This window comes from Corapipo altera, unplaced genomic scaffold (assembly GCF_003945725.1).
Source record: "Corapipo altera isolate COAL_440 unplaced genomic scaffold, ASM394572v1 60807, whole genome shotgun sequence".
Taxonomy (NCBI): domain Eukaryota; kingdom Metazoa; phylum Chordata; class Aves; order Passeriformes; family Pipridae; genus Corapipo; species Corapipo altera.
In genome coordinates this window covers 1,122-5,503 of record NW_020886749.1, presented here as the reverse complement: position 1 = coordinate 5,503, position 4,382 = coordinate 1,122, and the positions used below count along the sequence as shown (strand labels likewise).

The window sequence follows — 4,382 nt, the reverse complement described above, 5'->3', positions numbered from 1 at the left end:
TTTCAGCCTCTCCCAGCCCCATCTGCACCCCTTGGACACATCCCAGCACTCCCAAAATCCCACATTATCCCAAATTTTGGCAACTTCCAGTTCCATCTGCACCCCTTGGACACATCCCAACATTCCCAAAATCCCAGATTATCCCAAACTTCCTCATCTTCCAGCCCTGTTTCCGGGCCTGGCACATCCCAATCCTCCCAAATCCCGTTTTTTCCCCCTTGGAGCCCCTTCCAGCCCCACCCGGCGCATCCCAAAGCTCCCAAAATTCCCTGGGAATTCCGATCCCGATCCCACCTTGCTCTGGAAGCTGAGGATGGAGATTCCCAGGCACACGAGGGCCGTGATTCCCAGGCACAGCAGCACCGCCTTGGTGTCGTAATAGCTGGAAAAAAAACCGGGAAAATCCCATCCCGGGGCAATTCCAGAGGGACAGGAATGCAGGGGGCCGGAATTCCCGAAATTCCCCCCGGAATGTTTGGGAAAGGAAAGGTGGGAAAAGGTCGGAGGGGGTTTTGTCCGGGGTTAAAATCCAAGGGGAGGAGGGAGGGACTGGGAGGGGGGGGGAATTCCAATGGAATCCCAGAATTCCAGGATGGGGCAGTTGGGAAGGCCCTGATCCAGCAGGACATCCCTGTGTCCGGAGGGTCTGGAATATTCCAAGGACATGGGATGTGTCCAGAGGGCTCTGGAATATTCCAAAAAACATGGAATGTGTCCAGAGGGCTCTGGAATATCCCAGAAAACATGGGATGTATCTCTGGGGTGGGACTGTGGGATTTGTTGGACACCCTTGGAGAGGGATTTGTGGGATGGGATTTGTGGGATTTGTGTGAAATCCCTGGATTGGGATTTGTGTGATATCCATGGAGTGGGATTTGTGGGATGGGATTCGTGGGACATTCCCAGGGTGGGATTTGTGGGATTCCTGGGGTATTCCTGGGCTGGGATTTGTGGGATTCATGTGAAATCCCTGGAATGGGATTTGCAGGATTTGTGGGACATTCCTCGAGTGGGATTTGTGGGATTCCTGGGGATTTGTGGGATTTATGTGAAATCCCTGGATTGGGATTTTTGGGACATTCCTGGAGTGGGATTTGTGGGATCTGTGGGATTTTTGGGCCATCCTTGGAGTTCTCCCCCTGGAGCTGCTGAATCCATGATTTCCTTTATCCCAGTACATCCATAAATCCTTCCACCACCCCCCCCCGGCTCATCCCACAGGATCAGATCCCATGGGAACAGATTCCCAGGGAAAACAAGCAGGAAGGAGCAGGGCTCTAAAATCCCAAAATTCCTGGAAAACATTCCCTGTCTCTGCTCAGTGGGAAATTTGGGATCGTCGGGAGTCACCTCCAGCCCTTCCAGCACCTTATCCCGGGATTCCCAGGATTCCCAGGGCTCTCCCAAAGGATTTGGGATCAGGGAACTCTCCCCCCGGGACAGGGACACCCCCAGGGCTCGGGAAGCTTCCCAAAAAAACCCATTCCCAGGGAAGCTGGGGCTGGGATAACCCCGGGGAGGGCAGGGGGGGCTGGGGATTCCGGGAATAAGGAATTTTTTTGGGAATGACCCACCTGGAGAGCATGGCAGTGAGGTAGGCCAGGGAGAGGGTCTGGAAAAGGGATGGAGCCGGGTCAGGGATGGGATCCCGGGAAAAGCCCCAATCCCAGGGAAGAGGGGGAGGATTCGGGAGGAGTTTGGATCCTCCCGGGATGGAATTTCCACGGGAGTGGATCCGGGAGCTCCGGGAACGGGAGTCTGAGTCTGATCCCAGATCCCATCCCAGTTCCCATCGCTCCCATCCCATTCCCATTCCCACCCCATTCCCATTCCCATCCCATTCCATTCCCATCCCATTCCCATTCCCATCCCATTCCCATCCCATTCCCATTCCCATTCCCATCCCATTCCCATTCCCATTCCCATCCCATTTTCCCAGTGTTGATTCCCCCCATTTTTAACCCACCGGATTCTCCCTTTTCCCGCCTTTCCCACCCCCAATCCCGGGGCAATCCCAGGTGGAGATTCCCATTTTTCCGTGGGAATTCCCACTCCCACATGCCCCTGGATGGATCCCTCTGGATGTTCCCGGATTTTGCCACTCACGAAGATTCCGAGCAGGATCAGATTCCACGGGAAGCGTCTCCTGGAAGGGAAGGAACAGGGAATGCTCAGCCAGGGGGCCGGGGAATTCCTGACCTTTCCAGGGAATTCCTGACCTTTCCAGGGAAACTGGGACCTTTTCAGGGAATCTGGGACCTTTCCAGGGAATTAGGCAACCATTTCAGGGAATTAGTGACTTTTTCAGGGAATTCCTGACCATTCCAGGGAATTCAGGATGATTCCAGAGCATTGGGGACCATTCCTGGGAATTAGGGAACCATTTCAGGGAATTAGGGAATCATTCCAGGGAATTTGGGACCATTCCAGGGAATTCCTGACAATTCTAGGGAATTATTGACCGTTCCAGGGAAATAGGGATCATTCCAGGGAATCGGGGACCATTCCAGGGAATTTGGAACTATTCCAGGGAATTAGGGACCATTCCAGGAAATTGGGGACCATTTACGGGAATTAGGGAACCCTTTCAGGGAATTAGGGACCATTCCAGGGAATTCCTGACCATTCCAGGGAATTTGGAACCATTTCAGGGAATTAGGGAGGATTCCAGGGAATTCCTGGGAATTAGGTTCCACTGCCCTTCCCGGGGCTGCAATTCCCAAGGGAAGAGGTTACCTGGGGCCGGAGCAGCAGGCCAGGATCAGGTAGGTGAGGAAGAAAACGGCGCTGGAATTTCGGGAAGGAGAAGGAATTGAGGGAAGGAGAAGGAATTGAGGGAAGGAGAAGGAATTTGGGGAAGGAGAAGGAATTTGGGAAGGAGAAGGAATTTGGGGAGGGAGAAGGAATTTAGGGAAGGAGAAGGAATTTGGGGAAGGAGAAGGAATTGAGGGAAGGCGAAGGAATTTGGGGAAGGAGAAGGAATTGAGGGAAGGAGAAGGAATTTGGGAAGGAGAAGGAATTTGGGGAAGGAGAAGGAATTTAGGGAAGGAGAAGGAATTTGGGAAGGAGAAGGAATTGAGGGAAGGAGAAGGAATTTGGGGAGGGAAAGTCAAGCCAGGGAGGGGGGGGAATTCCCATCTCTCCCATCCCAGTTCCAATCCCAGTTCCCATCCCATTCCCATCCCATTCCCATCCCATTCCCATCTCTCCCATCCCATTCCCATCCCATTCCCATCCCATTCCCATCCCAGATCCTGGAATATCCCCACTTTTCCCTGGTTTTCTGCCGCCAATTCCCAGGGGTTGACTTTGACCCTGGTTTTTGGAACTTCCCGGGGAACAATCCCAAAAATTCAGCCTCCAGGTTATCCCAGGCCCACTTCCAGCTCTCCCACCTGGGGTTCTGCGCCATTTCCCTGGAAAATCCCCCTTTTCCCTGGTTCTCTGCAGCCAATTCCCAGGTTTTGGTTTCATCCCTGGTTCCCAGAGCCCTTTTGATTTTTTGGGAAGTGTTTGGAATCCCGACCATCCCCCCCATCTCCCGCTCATCCAGGGGAGATTTCCCACCTTCCCGCCTCAGAGGGAATCCGGGTACTCCCCATCCCTGGGATTTTCCAAGGCCTGGGATTTTGGGATCATCCATCCCACGGGATGATCTTCAATCCCCCCCCCCCCCATTCCATGATTCCAGGACCTTCCTGGGACACCCTCGGGTTGATCCTTTCCCTGGGAAGTTGGAGGCTCTTCCCACCCATCCCAGAGCTCATCCCGAGCCGTTGGAAAAGCGGGAATACTCACTAGGAAGCCCAGTACCAGGCGGGGTGGGTCTGGATGTAGCCCTTGACGGGATCACTGCGGGAAAGAGGGAAAAGGGATCAGCGGGAAGGATCCAAGGGCCAAATCCCGCCTGTTTTCCCGATGGATCAACCCCTGGAACAGCCCCAGCGGGAATAAAATCCCTGGGTTGGGATCTGGGCTGTGATCCAGCCCTGGATCGGGATCTGTGTTCCCAGGGGATGATCCAGCCCTGGATCGGGATCTACATTCCCAGAGATGTCGATGGATTGGGATCTCTGTTCCCAGGGATGCCTCTGGATTGGGATCTGTGTTCCCAGGGATGTCCATGGATTGGGATCCGTGTTCCCAGGGATGTCCCTGGATTGGGATCTGGGCTGTGATCCATCCCTGGATTGGGATCTGTGTTCCCAGGGATGTCCTTGGATTCGGATCTGTGTTCCCAGGGATGTCCCTGGGTTGGGATCTGTGTTCCCAGAGATGTCGATGGATTGGGATCTGTGTTCCCAGGGATGCCTCTGGATTGGGATCCGTGTTCCCAGGGATGATCCAGCCCTGGATTGGGATCTGTGTTCCCAGGGATGTCC

The 4,382-nt window shown here is 54.2% G+C and overlaps 1 long non-coding RNA gene across 1 annotated transcript in view; it reads right to left on the bottom strand.

Moving 5' to 3' along the window:
• Positions 1–271: 271 nt before the first annotated feature.
• The window catches only part of LOC113941340, a 5,041-nt gene continuing 930 nt past the window's right edge, over positions 272–4,382 (bottom strand). Inside the window, exons 3-7 of the long non-coding RNA XR_003525651.1 lie at positions 3,799–3,852; positions 2,737–2,787; positions 2,107–2,146; positions 1,575–1,612; positions 272–382 (exon numbers count right to left, since the gene is read on the bottom strand). This is a non-coding gene — a long non-coding RNA (uncharacterized LOC113941340). The remainder of the gene's footprint in view (positions 383–1,574; positions 1,613–2,106; positions 2,147–2,736; positions 2,788–3,798; positions 3,853–4,382) is intronic.